We start from the raw sequence: 21,067 nt of genomic DNA on the forward strand, positions 1-21,067 counted from the left end.
TTCTACCTTGAAAGGGTCAAGGATGATTGACAGCTGACTGCCAGTGGAGTTCCAAGTGGGACAGCCTGTCACAGTGGCGGGCCCTCAAGGAAACTCTTCCTTTGACACCCCCTGAACTCGGTCACCCACATGGGACCCTTCTACTGATGCTCAGAGTGTGCCTTATAAGGTGCAAACCTCTGCTTCTCCTTCCACTTTCAGGACTGTCTCCCAAAACACTCCAGAGGGCTTGCTTGTCCCCGCGGACTGTCTTTTCCAGGCTGATTGAACATACAGAGGTTTGGGACACATACCCCAAAATTCTAACTCACAGAAGAGCAACCTGTGAAGGTGATGGCCAGCCTACAGCAACAGGTGCCGGCCAGGGGGCATGGCGTGGTGAGGAATGTGAGGGCTTCTACTAAGGAAGCACGGCCAAGGATGTGAGCTGAAAGGTTTCCGGAGGGATTTTATTTTTTTTAAAAAAAAGGAAAAACAGACTGAAGAAGGGAAAAGCAGCTGTTTGGAAATAAACTGTAAAACCTCTGTAGCACACGGGCAGAATTCTCCAAGCATGAGCATACAGTTTTAAAGGGCCCTCACCTTGTAGCAACAGCACTCTGACTGCGGAGCAGACGCCAAAGGCGATTGATCCATCCTTTGAGGAGTTCCTAGTGGGCTGGGGGGGAGGTGTGGCCAGATGTGCTCTGCTAGGGGAAAGGCCAGTTTTTCCTGGCAGGCCCCCAGCACAGCTGTCCTCTACCGTGCCAGGCCCCAAGGAAGGGAAAGTTCAAAGGAAGCTGAGTAACCCAGCAATACCGACTTATCATGGATGGAGCTTAAAGAAGCAAACATCAGGGACCTGCTCTCCTGCTGCTGGGAAGCCTGAGCTTCTGCTTCGCGCATTTTCAGGACTGTTCGGGATCCATTTATGACCAAAGGGAAAAGAAACTTTGGCTTCGTTTGCATCACTGCAATAGAATTCAGAGATTTTGTTGTTTTTTTTTTTTTAAATCAAGGTTCAAGGGTCTAAGTAGCTCAATTTATTTTTCAGTAACTAAGTTACCAGAAACTTGTAGCGTGGCTGTATTTATTTTCTAAAGGAGGCTCCAAGTTGGCAGAGGGATCCTTGGATGGACATATTTCTTCACGTTCTCTTGATCTCAGTGTGTGGAGATTCACTTAACAGCTGTTTTATGTACAAGTGTTTTTTCAGCCACGTCCTCCCCCTCCATAAACAGACTTTTTCTTTCAGGCAAGAGAAGCCTGCAAGACACAACAAAACATGTGCCTGCCCCTCACGCCTCTGCCAGCAGCAGACAGAAGGAGAGTTTAAGAAGATCGCTGTGTGGTGCGTCCCCGTTCATTCCTCTCATAGCTTGAGAGGAAACTGGAGTTGAAAGGACAAGACGCTCCCCTCCCCGCCAACCCCCAGGCTGCACCCCGTGACGGCCTCTCGAGAAGACAAATCATAACAAACACACTAATTCTACTAAGTGTCTGACAATTCCGAATTCAAACACAAAGACCCTTTTCCTCATTTATCAAAAAAGCTCTCAGTGAGGACTCAGAGTTGTAACACATGAAGAGAAAGAAGCCAATTAAGCATCACTCTTTAAGCTCTAGCTTTGTGTTAATTACAGCAATAATTCCTGACATTTTTTGAAACAACATTTATTTGAAGAGTGCCAAACTCAATAAGCCTGTTACCTTCTTTCCTGCTGCAGCCCTGGTGAGTAGGAGACAAACCCTTTTTTGTAAATACAGGAAGGGGATCATCACAGACTTCTGGTAAACCACCATGCTTTTTTTTTTTTTTTAACTTTTTGTTTTGTACTGGGGTATACCCAGGTGGTATACCCAGACCCCATCACTTCATGGCAAATAGATGGGGAAACAATGGGAATAGTGATAGACTTTCTTTTCTTGGGCTCCAAAATCACTGCAGATGGTAACTACAGCCATGAAATTAAAAGACGCTTGCCTCTTGGAAGAAAATCTATGACCAACCTAGGCAGCATATTAAAAAGTAAAGACGTTACTTTGCTGACAAAGGTCCGTCTAGTCAAAGCTATGGTTTTTCCAGTAGTCATGTATGGATGTGAGAGTTGGACTGTAAAGAAAGCTGAGCACTAAAGAATAGATGCTTTTGAACTGTGATGTTGGAGAAGACTCTTGAGAGTCCCTTGGACTGCAAGGAGATCCAACCAGTCCATCCTAAAGGAGATCAGTCCTGGGTGTTCATTAGAAGGACTAATGCTGAAGCTGAAACACCAATACTTTGCCACCTGATGTGAAGAACTGACTCACTAGAAAAGACCCTGATGCTGGGAAAAACTGAAGGAAGGAAGAAAAGGGGACGAGAGAAGATGAGATGGTTGGATGGCATCACCAACTCAAAGGACATGAGTTTGAGCAAGCTCTGGGAGTTGGTGAAGGACAGGGAAGCCTGGCGTGCTGCAGAGAGTCGGACATGACTGAGCGACTGAACTGAACTGATACCCAGGTGGCGCTGGGTATATCCACTTTCTACCCAGTGGTAAAGAACCCACCTACTAGTACAGGAGATATAAGTGTGGGTTTGATCTCTGGCTTGGGAAGATCCCCTGGAGGAGGCCTCAGCAACCCACTCCAGCATCCTTGAGTGGAGGATCCCCATGGACAGAGGAGCCTGGTGGGCTACAGTCCACAGGGCTGCAAAGAGTTAGACACGACTGAAGCAACTTAGCACGCACGCATAGCTGGTTAACAATGTTGTGATAATTCAGATGAACAGTGAAGGAATTCAGCCATACATACACATGTATCCATTCTCCCCCAAACTCGCTTCCCAACCAGGCTGCCACAAAACATTGAGCGGAGTTCCCTGTGCTATTCAGAAGGTCCTTGTTGGTGATCTATTTTATATACAGCAGTGTGCATGTGTCCATCCCAAACTCCCTATCCATCCCTTCCTTCCATCATTCCCCTGGGCAACTGGAAGTTCATTCTCTAAGTGTGTGAGTCCACACTCTTCAACCTCAGTGGCCCTGCTCCAGCTGCCTGGAATAGGTGTGTGGGGGGGTGGGGGGGGAAATCTGTTTCCTCCAGAATCCATCCAAACTGTCTCGTCTCCATGACTACCCCTCCTGGTTTGCCAGTGAAGCATTAGCGATTCCTCGCTAAGTAGGTGGCAGATGACTCCAGGGACCTCCCCTTCCTGCACTGAGAAGCCCACCTCAGACCCTAATAAACACAAACCCCTCCTCCACTCCCTCAGCGCACGGTGGAGCCATGGAAGGGGGAAGTGGCCGGGTGAGCACTGATCCGAGGCAGGAGGCGGCCACTCTCCGTGGGGACCACCTGCCCCTCCTTCCCGCCACTGCTCCTCCACATTTGGCATCAGCATCTACCGAGAAGTAAGACGGTTTCTCACACTCCCTCCGAGACCAAGCTATCGCACTTCCTTCTCTTCTGTGCTGAGCTTCTCTCATGCTTGTATAGAATACCATCATTTGAAGTTTACAGGATTTTCTAAGAAAAAGCAAATTTTGCCAAATGTGTTAATTGGTGTGTGGGAGGGGAACTCTGGAAAAACTATCTGGGGTATGAATTTTTTTTAATGTTTCTTGGCTCAGAAAAGCTTTGTTTTGCAATGCTACTCGTGGGTAACAGGCTGAACATATGACTAGCACCTGATCTAAACACACACACACACACACACACACACACACCCCTAGACCCATTAAGGTATACTTGACACCCCTAGACCCATTAAGGTATACTTGAAGATGGCCAATTCATTTCAAACGAAATGGGCGCTGAAGATGACTTTCCTATTTCTTTTTTAAAAAAAGATTTGATTTACATAATAAGCAGGGGAGATGCAAGATGAGCCACACATCTAATAATGAAATGCAAAAAAAAAAAAAAAGTCAACAATCACAAAAGGAAACTGGAGAGGAGGAAACCACATGAATGTTAGAAATAAAGGCATCTGAAGACATGGAGGGAACCATGGACAAGAAAGGAAGACAACCCACAGGATGGGAGGAAATACTCGCACATAATGCAGCCAACAGGGGTTAATCTCCAAAATTTACCAACAGCTCATGTGGCTCAGGATGAAAACCACCACCCAATCAAAAAATGGGCAGAAGTCCTAAATAGAGATTTCTCCAAAGAAAACATACAGATTGCCAGTGGGAAAAAGGCTCAACAGAGCTAATTTTTCGAGAAATGCAAATCAGAACTACAAGGAGGCATCACTTCACACCAGTCAGAATGGCCATCATCAAAAAGTCTACAAACAATAAATGCGAGAGAGGGTGTGGAGAAAAGGGAACCCTCCTACACTGCTGGTGGGGATGGAAATTAATTGGTGTAGCCGTTATGGACAACAGTATGGAGGTTCCTCAAGAAATTAAAAATAGAACTACTGCGAACGTGAAAGTGTTAGTCACTCAGTCATGTCCGACTCTTTGCAACCCTATGGACTATAGCCTGCCAGGCTCCTCTGTCCATGGGATTCTCTAAGCAGGAATACTACCCATTCCCTTCTCCAGGGGCTCTTTCTGACCTAGGGACTGAACCTGGGTCTCCTGCACTGCAGGCAGATTCTCTACCATCTGAGCCACCAGGGAAGCCCCAGAACCAGCACATGGTCCAGCAATTCGACTTCTGGGCACACGTCCAGAGAAAAGCCTTGTTCGGAAGGATACACGCAGCCCACGCATGGCATCAGCGTTTACCACAGCCAAGAACATGGAAGCAACCAAAATGTCCACTGACAGGTAAACGGGTTAAGAATGCGCGGTATAGATATAGACAACGGGCCATTACTCTGCCGTTAGAATGAAATGTCATTTGCAGCAACAGGGATGGACTCGGAGGGCATCACACTAAGTGACGTCAGACAGAAAGACAATTACCACACGATATGATTTATATGCAGAATCCAAAAAACGGCACAAATGAACTTAATCATAAAACAGAAACAGGCTCACAGACGTAGAGAAGGAACTTACGGTTACCAGCAGGGAAGGGTCGGCGGGGGAATAGATTGGGAATTTGGGGTTGACATGTACACACGGCTATATTTAAAATAAAGGACCTGTACTGTCTAGCACAGGGAACTCTGCTTAATAGTCTATAATAACCTAAATGGGAAAAGAATTTGAAAAACGATATAGATACATGTATATATAAAACGGAATCACTTCACTGTAACCTGAAGCATAACATTGTTAATCCACTATACTTCAGTATAAAATAAAATTTAAAATATAAAACACAAAAAATAAAACTTATGAATTTATTATTTCTGGAATTTTCCATGTATTGTTTTCCAATGGCAGCTGATCTCGGTAACCCCACAAAGTAAACTCACAGAAAAGGAGTGGGGGATTATATACTGTTTGGATTAGAATGTTGCAAAGGGTACAGGATAAAAATACAACCGCTCACTCACATTTAACAGATACTTACTGCCTGCTTACTAGGTAGAAGCTATATGGGACATAAAAGAAGGACTTGGATTAATTCAAGGATTAAGGAAAACTAAGAGTGTGCAGGGTTTTCCTTGGGTTTTAAAAAGAAAAAAAGAACCAAAAATGCTACCGGTGTGGGCGGTCAGTCTGGTACCAGTGGTGACACCCGGAGACACAGAATTAAACTGGTCACAGATGACACGGGCGGGAGCTTCTCGGCTGCCCAGAATAAGTCGTGACGAATGAGCACCACAGCTAAGCAGAAACAACACCGAAATAAACGACTGGGTGTGTGCACTATCTAGGTTCGCCTTAAGTCAAACACACAGGCCCATGGAGCGAGGTAGGATGAGGTGAGCCAGAGCTGCAAACTGGTTTCCCAGAGGCAGCCTGTGGTTTCAGGGAGGAAAGCGCCTATGGAGCCAAGCGCTCCCTCCCCCACCCCAGACACCACAAAAAGACACAGTGGGCACCACAGAGGCCCCTCCCTGACCTCAGATGGCATCTCCTTGCTCCATGAGTGTCCTCCCGGCTTTGGTGTCCCTGTCTCTAAAACGGGGCTCCTGGCCTCGTCAGAGCACCTTGCAGAGGCAATGGATGAGCCCACCTGAGAACACTCTGGAAAGCAAACTGCTCTCTGCACGAGGTATAGCGTTTCACGATCACTCTCAGTTAAGTTCGCTGCTTGCAAACTGAAAGCTCCTTAGAGATGAGATCCACCCAGGTGGTGATGAGTGGAGGCAGTAACTTGAGCACCCCCCAGAGGGCACCATGGCGACTTGGCACCACGGCCAGCACACTTGAAGGCGGTGTGCACACTCGAATGCACTGTGCTCACGCGATTGCGGTGTGCTCGCTCAAATGCACTGAGCTCACTTGACTGTAGTGTCTGGCCGGCTAGGCGCCTGCCACAAACACCTGGAGGGCTGTAACCCGGGTGATCGGGCCCGTGCTCGGGTCCTCTTGGTGGACTCCTTCGCGAGACACACAGGGGTCCAGAAATTGCCAAGACCATCTGGCCACCAGCAGCAGAGTCCGGAAACACTACCCCTCCTCCCCAGGCTGCATGGCGTGCCTAATGTTATGCTAACATCGCTGATATCTGAACACGTATACATCTGAGGGCCTGGGCTAGGAACTTGAGGGAAAACAAAGAAGCTGGACAGCACCTACCCCCAAAATGTTTATCATCTTATTGGAGAAATAAGACACAAAGGAAATCCTGAACGTTCACTGGAAAGATTGATGCTGAAGCTCCAATATTTTGACCGCTTGATGCAAAGAGTCGACTCCTTAGAAAAGACCCTGATGGTGGGAAAGGCTGAGGGCAGGCGGAAAAGGGGGCGACAGAGGATGAGATGGTTAGATAGCCTCACCAACTCAATGGACACGAATTTGAGCAAACTCTGGGATACAGCGAAGGGCAGGGCAGCCTGGTATGCTGCAGTCCATGGGATGGCAGAGAGTTAGACATGACTGAGGGACTGAACAACGAGAAGATAACCAGCAAGGCGAGAAGATGACTAAGCACCAAAAGAACGAGAGAGATAAGAGAAACACCAGATGAGGGAAGAGTCTGGTGTCCTGGACTCGAGACAAGCTCTGCTTTGAATCATTCAGAGGAGGAATCTGGGAAGTCACTTCATAGAACCGAACTCCAGGGAAACGGGGCAGGGTTACAGCAAGGCCATCTTGGTAATTCCAAGGTGGTCCGGTGGCTAAGATTCTGCGCTCCCAGCACAGGGGGCCTGGGATTGATCCCTGGTCAGGGAACTAGATCCCACATGTCCCAGTTAAGATACTGGCACAGTCAAATAAATTATATATGTGTGTATGTATGTATATGTGTGTGTGTATGTATACACACAAGACTCTTCTCAAGGCATGAGATCCCGAGACTACGACAGCAGTTTCAGTTCCTCTACTTCTCTCATGCTCTCCCCGACCTTCACTTAGAGAAATTTACAAACGCTGCAGCCACAGAAGCAATGCCTGGGAAACAGCTCCACGCCCGCTCACTCACACAGAGGCAGAAAGCTCCAGCGGTCGGCAGTGGGATTCGGACTCAAGACACACCTGGACTGTGCTGCCGCCGACTCTGAGGCCTGGACAAAGCACTGAGCTCCTTCAGAGCATCCGTCTGCTTATCTATGAAATGGGGTTAACATGAACACCTCCAGGGTTGTCGTGGAAATAGAACCAGACGGCACACTCCAAGAATGGAGCGCAGTGTTAACTGCATTGTGCTCAGCAAGGTTAGCTGTTGATAAACGTTTGGGTTTTAACGTCACACACGCACACACACCTGTTTCCCTACAAGACACACCTACTCTCCATGTACTCTCACTGCTTTGAGACGAGGGCGCCTGAAAGGTCACCTCCTCGTCACGTCTGATCCAACACGCCTCTCCCCACAGTCTCCAACTGTGCTCTGAAGGTCAGCCGACAGTCAGTAAACAGTTATTTAAAGTAATTTCCAAATGGCACGGTTGCCCACTCCAGGAAGATGCGCCTCTGAAAGCGGGCAGGTAACCGGCCTCCTGAACCAACAGGTAATGTTCCTTATATAGAAGTTATTAGCACTCATTTTGGGAAAGGAGGGAAAACAGAAGGGCCGTGCCGTTGTTATTTGACCTTCTGGAAGCCAAAGGAAACACCGACGTATGCAGGCGTGGCCCCAGGCGGGGCGGGAGCCACGGGGCCCAAAGTCTATGCCGCCCAGGCAAGCGGCCTCCCCCAGCTTTAAATAGAGAGGCGTGTTTGCACAGGGAACTAATTCGGTAGTTCTGATGTGTTTGCTCGGGTTTGACGCCTTACTTTCAGCTTTTCCCCCTCTCCTGTTTATTAAAATGATGATGATGCCAGAGAGATACAGGTCTTCATTAGGCTGATGTGTTGGTTTTGCTTTATTTTGACACTGGCCCCAGCTCCTCCAGCTCTTCCCCGCTTCTCTCCCCCGCCTCCCTCCCCAAGCATGCAAGCACCAGATGTCTCCTAAGAAACAAGGCCCTCCCTATGTCTGCAGCTGGCCTGCGGGAGCCCCATGTACCCTCCGTCTCCCCGTCCAGTACAGGCACCTGAGGGAAGGGCTTGCTGCAGCTAACCAGGGTCCCTGGAGGGAGGCGAGCCGCCGAGGGATCTAAACAGCATGCCCCAATAAAGCCAGTATTCATGGATGACTTTGTATAACTTTTTAAAACCACAGTGGGTAAAAACGTGTCCACTCTCTCCTAACCTGATGTGTGCCTGTGTGTACGCACCTGTGAGTGTGCGGTGTGCACACACAGGATGAATGTTAACGGCCTGACGGCTGAGGTGCACTCGGGGGCCACCTGCCGGCACCTAGGGTTGATCCAGCCAACCCAGCCTCTGTCCTTCACCCGTGCACCCTGATCAAGAAGATGCCTCCTAGGTCAAGGGCAAGCTTCTCAGCTGGAAGATATCCTTCCTTGATGGCGCACAGGAGATGCCCCGCTTCCTGAGGGAACCCTAAGGTGAGGCTGGTATCCAGAAAGCTATGGGACCTTCTCGAGCTCTACAGCCTCAACCGTTTCTGGTTATCACTTCTTTGTGCAGGGCTAATGAGGGTGCTGGACCTTCTAAGAAGAGCTCTGGGACTATTTAAATACCTATTCAAGCTGTGACTATATTAAGCCCTAACTGGTCTGCAGGATTCTCACCCTGCTGTATGCCTTTTCTGTGTACATACATCCTCTCCCCCTCTTTTCACTCCTGCTGTCATGGGGAGCTCAGGGCATGCCTGTCTTCCCAAATCGATGGAAATGTTAACATAAGATACATTATCTAAACAAGTATTATACTTACTACTCTCAATTTGACAACAGGGATTGTAGCCCGCCAGGCTCCTCTGTCCATGGAGTTCTCCAGGCAAAAATACTGGAGTGGACAGCCATTCCCTTTCTCCAGGGGATCTTCCCAACCCAGGGATTGAACCTGGGTCTCCCACATTGCAGGCAGATTCTTTACCATCTGAGCTACCAAGGAAGTCCCTTATTTGACAACCACCAATAGTAAAGTAGGGAAGTGAGGTGTAAGAACGAGCTGGGGGAGCAGAGCACTGCAGAAACAGCCTTGGTGACCTAGTGGACACAATGAGGTTCTTCCTCCAGAAACACTGGAAATGGGCAGGGAGCTCGATGACAAAATAGAGAGGAGTTCCCTGGGCACCACCCTTCCTCCTGGAGACCCAAGAAAACAAACCACAAATCTAGAAAGCAGAGAACCTAGGGTCATGTTACAAAAGATAAATTTAGCAGAGGAAGTAACATCAAAGTCTCTATGAAAGTCTCTTCTCAGTGTGCTAATGAAAGTTCCTGGCCAAAGTGGAAAACTGAAAGGGGCCGTGTGAGAAGTCCTCTCTAAGTCTTCGTGTATACCTTGGGCAACTATCTCAGCACTGGACTCCTGGGCTTCCCTGGGGGTGCAGCGGTGAAGAATCTGCCTGCCAGTGCAGGAGACGTGGGTTCCATCCCCGGGTCGGGAAGATCCCACATGCCGCAGAGCAGCTTAGTCCATGAGCCACAGCACCTGAGCCTGTGCTCTGGAGCCCAGGACCCACAGTGAACGAGCCCATGTGCCATTAACTACCGAAGTCCACACACTCTGGGGCCCGTGCTCCATGAGGAGAGAAGCCACAGCAATGAGACACCTAAGCATCACAACTAGAGGACAACCCCCTCCCACCACAACTAGACAAAAGCCTGAGCAGCAGCAAAGACCCAGCACGGCCAAAACGAAATAGGTATTAATACAATTATATAGAAAAGTACCGGATTCCTACTGCAGCTCTGAATTTGGCTTCATCAGTAAACATTTTTTCCAAGCACTGTAATATCTGCCTTTGACTCGTCCCTTGGCTACATAACCAACTAAGGATGCTATCTAATGGTTTCATTAATATTTTTTAATAAAAACATAGCAAGTCTTATATTTGAAGTGCTATTTCATCCTAATGTGAGCAGAATAAATACAAAGTTACTAACAATGTGTTGTTTCTTCTCAAACGATGACAAATAAAGATGCCTTCTTTGCCGCCCCGAATGTTTACCTTAGTTTTAGAATCACAGAGGAGAGATTATAAACACTGAACTTAGTCACTGGAATTGATGAAGAACCTTAGCAATTTCCTCCCCAGTAATCAAGAAGAGCTCATGTGACCTGGACTGCCAAGCAAAGAAGGTCAGCTTTGACTGGAATGCAAATAGTGGGAAACAGACAGAGCTGACCTTCCACATTCCTGCAGCTGGGGAACGTGAACCTGGGTCCCTGGACTCTGCCAGTGAGAGGCCAACTTCATAGGCTGATGATGCTTCATCTTCGTGGGGACTTCACTTTACTCTTTAGGTGATAACACATTAACAATGGGCTTCCCTGAGGCTCAGCTGGTAAAGAATCCGCCTGCAATGCAGGAAACCTCAGTTCAATCCCTGGAAAGGCTACCCACTTCAGTATTCCGGCCTGGAGAATTCCATGGACTGTAGAGTCCATGGGGTCACAAAGAGTCAGACATGACTGAGCGACTTTTACATTAAAAATAATCAAGGTGTATTATGAACAGAAAGCAAAATCTGCATGATTTTTTTGAGAGAATGCAAGAAATTTGAAAAAAAAAAAAAAAATCTTAGGCCCTCAGTGGTGGCTGTGGGTGCTCCAGACATTTCCAGAGCACAAGCAGGGTCTCCACAGCCTGCAGACACCAGGTAACTGACTCATCCAGGTGGCCACACAGAGGGATGCCAGTGGCTCAACTCTTACTGAGAAAAGTGTTGTGAATTCCTCATCTCATATTTCTCCCTGGCACCTACCGAGGGGTGGAAACACCTCCTCTTCACCTCCATTCCCTCCAGCCACCCTTGGCTTCCAGGTGAATCTTAACTCACTTGTAGGATCCAGGACGGTTTCTCCCTGACCCACGTCCCCATCTGCGTGTACCTGCTGGTTGGAGCTGCTATTAATACTTATCCCCGGCCCAGAATTCACGAGTTCTGTCCATCCTGTATCCCATGGTATAATGTGTAGCACATAAAAAGCATGCAATAAATATCTGTGTAATATGTGAATGAATGAATAAATTTGCAAAGCAGGGCATGAAACACTGCAACATTCCACAGTGTGAACCTAATGTTCACGGCTTGCTGGTGAGAACCCATCATGGGGTACTTCTTGCCAAGGTCTCACACTCTTGGTTCACAATAATAACAAGCAGTAAATAGCCTCAAGGCTCTGGAGAATGAAGGACATTCCACACCATGTACAATGAGGACGGCATGAGAGGCTAAACACCTGTCAGCTACAGCTTGAACTCGGACTCAGTGAGGAGTCATCACAATGAGTGTGTGAGCATCAGGACCACCTGAACTGCGCAGGCAAAGGGGACATGCCATGACTGTGTGCCACGGATCCACCCCTCAGCCCCCCAGGAGTAAATCAGACAACCAAGCTATTAGGATAGCAGTCACGGGGCCAGTAATAACTTAGAGATTTAGACCTTTAAAGCCAGAAGGGATGCCATAATGATCTTTTCAACCCCTATGTTTCTACAAATGAGATGACCAAGACCAGCCGTTGCTAAATAACTCAGCTCAGTTTAAGACTGCGGAGCAAGGCCTGATACACAACTCCACTGGTTCCAAGTTCAGTGTCTCTTACAACATCACTCTGCTCGGGCCTTACATCTGCTGCTGAAGCTTTTAACACAAATATTTTGAAATTGCTTTCAGAGATTCTTAGAAGCATCTGCTGATGTTCTTTCAAGCTGTCTGAGTCTCCAGAATCCACGTGCAGTCCACCGACCACAGCAAACAAGGCTGTTGATGGTTCCCATTCTGCTGGAATTAAAAGATGCTTGCTCCTTGGAAGAAAAGCTATGACATACCTAGACACCATATTAAAAAACAAACACGTCACTTTGCCTACAAAGGTCTGTATAGTCAGAGCCATGGTTTTTTCCAGTAGTCATGTATAGATGTGAGAGTTGGACCATAAAGAAGGCTGAGCACCAAAGAATTGATGCATTCCAAATGTGGTGTTGGAGAAGACTCTTGAGAGTCCCTTGGACAGCAAGGAGATCAAACCAGTCAATCCTTAAGGAAATCAGTCCTGAATATTCATTGGAAGGACTGATGCTAAAGCTCAAATACTTTGGCCACCTGATGCAAAGAGCCAACTCATTGGAAAAGACCCTGATGCTGGGAAAGACTGAAGGCAGGAGAAGAAGGGGACAACAGAGGATGAGATGGTTGGATGGCATCACCAATTCAATGGACATGAGTTTGAACAAACCCCGGGAGATAGTGAAGGACAGAGGAGCTAGACCTGCTGTAGTCTACGAGGTCACAAAGAGTCGGATAAGATTGAGTCACTGAACAACAACAATAATCAGGACCTCAGACCTGCCAGCCTAAGTGACAACATCAACACTTGCATATAGAATCACTACAAAAACGCTGTTACAAGAATGGCTTTACTAACGCGGTCTAGGGGAGGCCACGGAGCAGGAACACAACCCCAGGAGCTCGTCTTTGCTACCTGTGCTGCGCGCTCGCCACGCAGTGGGTACACAGCCCGAGCAAGAGGCTGGCCCAGGTTCCTTGGATGGAGTTCCTCTCTTTTCCCAGTACTTTGGAAATGCATTTCTTCTGGTGGGAGCAATGCAAAGGAAAATACAGGTTTTAGGTCTTACTCTTGCAAAACATGGACACAGTTATAAATTCTTATCATCTGACTCAGTTAAACCATTTAACAGATATGACATCACATCCTTCCTAAAAGCTTTAACTTATTTGAAAGTAAAGTTTAAAAAAACAAATGGAGGATTTTCCTGATGGTCCAGAGGTTAGGAACCACCTGCCAACAGAGGAGACATGGGTTCGATCCCTGGTCTAGGAAGATCCCACGTGCCACGGAGCAACCTAGCCTGGGCACCACAACCACCAAGCTCTCGCACTTCGGAGCTCCCGTGCCACGACTAGAGAGTCCGTGGGCCGCACCGAAGAGCCCGAATGCTGCCTCAGTCAAAAAAACCAGTGAATATTAAAAACAAAACAAAACACCTGGAAGAAAGGGTGGGCGGTGCAAACAGTGCAGAGGCCGCCTGCTCTGCCATCCCAGCACGGAGGCTGCCTGGGCACCATCGCTCGGTGACTCCCCCGTATAGCCAGGGGGCAAGTGCAGATCACAGAGCCAGCTGAGCAACGTGAGGCAGGAAGGATCTTAATTCAGGCAAAGATGTGCTGATAAAATCGGCAGAAGGGCAGGAGGTGCAGGCTCTGGAGTGAGCAACCTTCCAGAACAGCCTACCCGAGGGGCAGCCAGTGGGCGGTCAGGAAGCCATCGGCCCACAGTGGCCCGAGGACCACAACAATCTCAGCCGGCCCTGGGGGAGCAGCTGGCCCCAAAATACACACCGACCCCCGAGCGGGCGCCTCCCAACTCCTCAGGTAGGCCCATACTTCAGTTCCTCCACCAGGCAGGGATGAGGGAACGGACGTCACTTCTAGAAAGGGACTCTAGGAGGAAGATGGAGCGGATGCTGATCAAGCTGACATTCCGTACATACTGCGTCCACCAGCCAGAGGAAGCCCTCCTTCCGCGAGCAAACACCTGGAGGCTGGAGGTTCACTCTCACGCTGAATCATCCCCTTTCTAGAAGCTTCCAGCTCAGATCTAAGCCCTCTTCCCAGTTAGCCAAAGCTCCAAAGAAAACAGGCTCCAAAGAACAGGTTTCAAAAAAGACATCCAGATGGCCAACAGGTACATTAATCATCAGGAAATACAGATCAAAACCATAATGAGATCCAGTGATAAGATAAACAGGCACTAGGGATGTAATATACACCATGATAAAAACAGAACTAATACGGCTGTATGTTATATGAAAGCTGCTAGGAGTCAATCCTAAGAATTCTCATCACAATGCAAACATTTTTTTTCTATTTCTTTAATTTTGTATCAATTTGAAAAGATGGAGGCTTACTCAACTATGAGAATCATTTCATGATGTAAGTTAAATCATTATGCTATACACCTTAAACTTCCACAGTGCTGCACGCCAGTTATATCTCAATAAAACTAGGAGAAAAAAAGCTGCCATGCAATTATCACCTGACACGCTATCATTAAAAAGACATGCAATAAGCTTAGATGAGGATGTGGGGAAAAGGGAACTCGTACACGGTTGGTGGGAAAATAAACTGGCGCAGCCCCTATGGAAAACAATAGTTCTCAAACACTTAAAAACAGAACTATAATACGGTCCAGAAACTCCACTGCTGGGAATATAAGAAGTGGAAAGGAGAACACTAACTCCAAAAGATATCTGCACGCCCACGTTCACTGCAGCATTTTTAACAACAGTCAAGACACACGCAACCTGTGTTCACTGATGGATGAACGGAAAAAGAAAATGTGGCGTACATATACAATACATGCATGCTTGGTCACTCAGCTGTGACTGACTCTGCGACCCCATGGACTGTAGCCCGCCAGGCTCCTCTGTCCACGGGACTCTCCAGGCAAGAATACTGCAGTGGGTGGCCATGCCCTCCTCCAGGGGATCTTCCCGACCCAGCGATTGAACCCGCTTTTCTTATGTCTCCTGGTAGCAGGTGGGTTCTTTACCGCTAGTGCCACCCGGGAAGCCCATATACACACACAATGGAATGGTTTTCAGCCGTAAAAATAAGGAAAGCCTGCCATTTGTGACAACATGGACAGACCATAGGAGCGTTATGCTGAATGAAGCAAGTCAGACAGAAAGACAAACGCTGCCCGGTCTCACTTAGGTGTAGAATTGAAACAAACTCACAGACACGGAGAGCTGACCGGCAGTTGACAGAGGGGCAAAGTGGGTGCCTGCTGGGGGAGAGAGCTGAAGGAGACCAAAATGTACAAACATAAACTGATTTTAAAAAACCAACAGGTACACAGCAGCCCCAGTTGAGTTGGCTGGGCACCAGACCCCGGGTTTCCCATCCACTGCAGTCACCTGAGTCACGAAGCCATCAGGAGACACCTGACTGACCACTGCCAGTGACTGCCCTCAGTCAGGCCCCCATCTGTGCCCAGTTGGATGCCGAGACCACCCTGGTCTCCCTTTTGATGCTGAGACCCTGCTCTCCTCCCCTTGCAGAATTGCTGGGAACCTGACCCCGTTTCCTTGAGCAGGAGTCTGCCACCTGCCGCCAGGTGAGCCAGCAGCTGCGATGTGAAAGAGTAAGCAAGCTAAACGAGTTTACAGCCTGGCGCTGCTGCTGACGGCTGAGTGAGCTAAGTCAGGGCCTGCCACACGCCCGGCTCTAGTTTTCTAGTATGTAAAACTGTGGGCCTGATCCACCCACGGTGTCATAAGATGTTGAGACAAGATATTCTACTGCCAGATGGGCCAGGTCCACAGTGAGCATGCAACCCGTCCTCCGTCTTTGATTGGACTTTGCCCACTGCCTAGGTTTTCTTCCCCACTTTTCTTGCCCCCTGGTGCTCGGAGATGAGCAGGGCACGCCTGCCATCAACTGCTCACCTCTCGGGACCTCTCCTGCCCGCCTGCCACCATCACCGTGCCGGCCCAGCAAGCCTCTTCTGAGCCCGGTGGTTTTTTCAACCACAGTGACTCATAACCAGATGTAATAAAATACTAGAGTCTGAAAAAGAGTCACATTTTTTATAAGTTAGATGAATCGGGGCTATCCCCAGTCTCCCTCATCTCCTTGCCCTTTCCTGGGTGGAAAGGAAGCAGTCAGGACAGGAGCTGGTGAGCTGAGAGTTCTCTCTGCCACAGACCCGATGGAGCCCCCCAGACCCTGGAGCTGACCGGGCACCATGTGGATCTCTGCATGCAGAAGCCGATTTGAAGGGGAACCTTACTCTAACATGCACACCCCATTTGGCAAAATCCAAGTCCCATCACTAACTGCCGTCCACTCGCCAGCTTGGCTCAGGACTAGCCAACCCTGGGCCAGTGAGGCTGGAAAGACATGGACCCTCTGAAGATAACAAGAGGTGATAGTCAAAGACATGCTGGGCTCTTGGCCCTTTCATACAGTCCTGAGAAATCACTACAGATGGGGTAATGAGCCGTTACGCCCAAACTCCACAGAGGCTCGAGCAAATGGTCTCTTCCCAGGAGAAAGAGCAAGAGAGGGAAGGAACCTGTCCCTCTAACTCTGCCCAGATATGAAGACCAAAGGCAGGACAAACATGTGGAAACCCCATACAATCCATTCACCTGCATTTGGATTAATGACACTAGAAGGTTCACCGTAGCATTATCTGCTATTGACATTTTTAAGTCCAGTGCCTCCATTTACCCACTGTTCACATTCCTCTTTATTCCTACGCCCTTAAAAAACACCTTTACTTAAGGATGCTCTTTTGAAAGTCTGAAAATGTGCACACATGCTAATGGAAACAGAACTAAGGCACACACTTCAGAGTCATCTGAGTAATTTGCAGGCTATTAGTTTATGTTTATGCATGGTCCAGGCCTGTGGCCAAGTTTCGCTCGCTCGTCCATCCTTTCCCTGTCACTGATCCTGTCTGCAGGGGGCACTCCACCAGTACCTCTGCTGTGCCCTTCCTCCCCAGGACCCCGCCCCAACCACGGTCGCTAGAAAACACACGGTGATGAATGAACAAGACTCAAAGCAGGTGTTCTCAGCCCTTCCTTCCAAAGGGAAACAGGATGTACCTGGCTTTGCCCGAAATGCCACCATCTACAGGAAAGCTGGGTCTACTGGACTCTGCACATGTGTGGACACAGAGGTGGGGGCCAATAGAGGGTTACACTTGGGTTTTATATGCATCACGTGAGAGCATGTGCAGGCGGGAACTACAGAAACAGCATCCATTGGACAAAATTCTGTGCACACCAAGAATCTAGCTTCTTCTGAGTATCTTTAGTCCTCTTCCTGACTACGAACCGCGTACAAGCGCTAAAGTGAGAAATCCCCTCTGAGAATCTGAAAGAGGAGAAAACTGCCTTTGGAAAACAAAATTTTAAAGCAACTCCTAATAAATCCAACTCAATCATCATAAAGAGAAAGATTGGTTCCTAGGCTCTCAAGGTATGAGACTAATCAGATCAAATGTTCCACAAAATGCCTAAAGGAAGAAGGTAGGAATGTGCTAATGGACAGTGAGCAAAGGGGGGGTGCTTGTCACCGCTGGCCACCAGACCTTAGGCAGGAAGGGGCCAGAGCTGCAGGCAGACAGGTTCTACCCACCCACGTCCAGACTGGCCCCGGAGACCCCGATCTTAGAAGCTCCTGTAGCCTAGTCCCAGTTCTGCCTCATCACCTATTTATAGCGTGATTCCCGAAGTAGAAGACCCCCAAGAGACAGTCCTGCGGGAGGACACAAGTACTTGATCATGTTGGCAGTGACCAACCTCACCGCATATCAATAAACTGGCCCCCACTTTTGAGACGTGGGGGGAGAACGTTCCCAGGGGGAGAACGTCCCACCATCTGCTTGCATTTGTCTGGTCCCCTCAACAGTCACGATCACATCGTATTATAAATCAATACATTTGATACTAACCAAATGGGCTGTGGGCCTTTACAGCTACGGGACAGGTTCAAGATTCAGCCAGAAAAAGACTCCCCTACAGGCGTGATTCTGCACAGGCAACAGTGAGAAGGATGACTCAGGAACATTCGCCCGCAATGAATGAGCACAGTGAAATGGAAAGGTGTCCCCGTTCTCTGGGGAGCCTCGCGTGGCTCAGGACCTGGATGAGTGTGGTGATGCCGGGGGAGGGCAGAAGTGCTCTGGGAAACAGAGGAAGATGAACGTGGCGTTGCCAGGGGTGCCGAGAGGGGAGGATGGGCAACACCGGGGCACCACCGAGCGACAAGCCCCATCTAGTGACAATCAAAAGGACATCTAACAGCAATGACTGGCGAGGTGTCTGGCTTTCACTGTACAGTCTTCATCCCCTGGGACCCCCCTTTGCAGCCTCCCCCATTCAAAGTCTTCAATCAAATCTATAAGCAAGGCAACATCGCGTGACTATTAAAAGCATCAGAACACAGACTTGGGGCTGGGCTGCGAGAGCCCAGGGTCTGGCTCCACTCACTCACTCCGCGACCTTGGAGAAAGTTATGTAACCTCTCCACCTCAGCTGCCTCATCTGAGCAATGGGACTAAGGACAGTAATGACCTCACCTAAAACCCTGTGTACAACATTATGATGTGGGAGGGGAGATGTCTCAGCCAGGTCCACTCAGGGCTGACCCTCTAGGCACAGAAGCAGACACCCAGGGCTGCGGCCAACAGAGCTGCACAAACACCACCACAACAGCTGGAGGACAATGTAACAATGCCACCAAGTCCAGGGCTTAAGGAGCTAGACGGGGCCCCGCTGATACCTGCGTTAGACCAACAGTTCCCAGGTGGCGCTAGCGGCCAAGAGTCTGCCTGCCATCGCAAGAGACGCTGCTTTGATCCCTGGGTTGGGAAAATCCTCTGGAGGAAGAAATGGCAACCCACTCCAGTGTTCTTCCAATGGACAGAGGAGCCTGGTGGGCTACAGTCCATGGGGTGGCAAAGAGTTGGAGCAACTGAGTTATACATATCATGAATAAGCACTCAGCTAGCAATTTATGTAAAAGTATGTTCAACTGCTTAAAAACAGGATCTGGCTTATTTTTGTAAGTGTTTTATACTGTGTATATAAACTGTTCCATGCATTTAAAAAAGGAAGAAAGCGTCTGCAATCATTTTTTAAGTTCATACTATAAGTAGCTATATAACGCATATCAAAACTGAATAAAGATCGAAAATGGAAATGTACAGCAGTCTCATTTAACTATATCCAAAGATACTAAATATAGGTGTCTATTAAAATATTTGTACATGAGAAGGGTTTATTCCAGGATGCAAGAATGACTCAACATTAGAAAATGTGTTTATACAAGTCACTACTTTGAAGGTTGCCCACTGTTGTGATTATATATTTTTATAATAAAAATATATAACATCCAGGGCTTCTCAGAGGTCCTAAATGATGAAAGACAAGGAAAAGACAGTTAAGAATCTTGGAAAGAAAATTTCAAATTTATCTTTATTTGACGATGGATACAGTGGTCTACTTAAAAAATCTCAGAAAAAAATCAACCTCTCTGCATCTTTTTTTTCTGTTTTTTTAAATAATTGCAATTATAAATTACAATTTGCAAGTTATAGTACTATTTCAAAATATTTTCCCTAACATTCACAAACTCTACCTTAAGTATTTTCCCCATGCTTGATTTCTCTGTGAATTTACCTGATAAATCTTTCAGACTTTCAATTCTGAGGCTCAAAATTGCAGAAAAACAAACCTGGCAGAGGTCATGTTAATAGAGAGGTGATGACCACAAACATTTGTGCTGAACTTGACCCCCAACTTCACATATTCTGAGGCATAAGCCCCTGGCTTGCCAATTGTGCTGCAGCCCGGAATCTGCTGGGGTATCTTTAACAGTGAGATGCTCAGCGCCCACCCCAGACACTGCGATAGATTTAGGGTGGGCTGCAACCTGGACATCAGGATTTTAAAAGCACTTCAGGTGATTCTCAAACCTAACAAACCAAACTGCTGACTTAGGCGGTTCCCAGGCTGCTCGTCCTTTTGGCAAGTCTGAGTTACAAAGAGCTGAGAGCGCAGCTCAGCCTCATTCTTTCCAACATCCAGCTTGGCTCATCTCACCTGCAATCCATCTCCGTTCTAATTCAGGAACCACTGGGACATCGAGTTCCGCGTTTGCCTTTGTTCATCCCATCTTCACTGTGATACTAACACATCGTGTATATACTGAGTATGCTGGGTTTGGGGGAATCTGTGATCCCTTTAAATGGTTTAATCTAGTTAGTGGAGTAAAGTTCCTATTAGATTTCCTCACCGCCGACCTTGCAGGTGCCGAGCGGTGACAGCAGTGATTAAGACCTGATCCCGAGACCCCTGGTGTTTGCAGTCTACAGTGCGGCAGGAAAAAAACACAAAGAGAACAGAAAACCTGACTGGGCATAATGGAGTGTGATGTGTACAAGAAGGGCACAAGTCAAGCACCACGGCCAAGTGTCTCAAGGGAGAGAGATACTCTCCTTCACCGTGCAGAATCATGAGACAGGAAGCAGCAGCCAGTCCTCGAGAGCATCTGAAACGAGGAGGAGGGGACCCTCGGATCCCTGGCAGGGAGGCCAGGTGCCCCTGGGGTGGCCACTTTCCAGGGGAGCCACAAGAATCGGCCAGAACAGGAGAAAAGCTGGAAACGCCGAGCACACGCAGTGAGAAGTCGAGGTGAGGCCACCGCGGGGCCAGAGACCGAGGTTCAGAATCAGGTAAACGAGACCGGGAGACAGGCGGCCCGGAGAAGCGGAGGCAACACGGGCAGAGCCCTTGGGAGAGTCTGAGAAGCCCAGGGGATCCAGCACGGACGCAGGCAGGGCGCCCAGCACCAGTGAAAGCTTGTCCCTTTCCCTTCTGGCTTGGCATGCAAGGATCTTGGAAGTAACCAGTCCATTCTAAGAACAAACAGCAAAGCAAAACAAACTGAAAACCAGCAACTCTTCTTGGACCCATCAGAGACATGAGGTCACGGGCAAGACACTGCCCCTGACCT

At 48.3% G+C, this 21,067-nt stretch overlaps 1 protein-coding gene across 2 annotated transcripts in view; it reads right to left on the reverse strand.

Moving 5' to 3' along the window:
* The window catches only part of BMP6 (bone morphogenetic protein 6), a 144,969-nt gene that overhangs the window by 81,724 nt on the left and 42,178 nt on the right, over nucleotides 1–21,067 (reverse strand). The window lies entirely within an intron of this gene.

This window comes from Ovis aries, chromosome 20 (assembly GCF_016772045.2).
Source record: "Ovis aries strain OAR_USU_Benz2616 breed Rambouillet chromosome 20, ARS-UI_Ramb_v3.0, whole genome shotgun sequence".
Classification (NCBI taxonomy): Eukaryota; Metazoa; Chordata; class Mammalia; order Artiodactyla; family Bovidae; genus Ovis; species Ovis aries.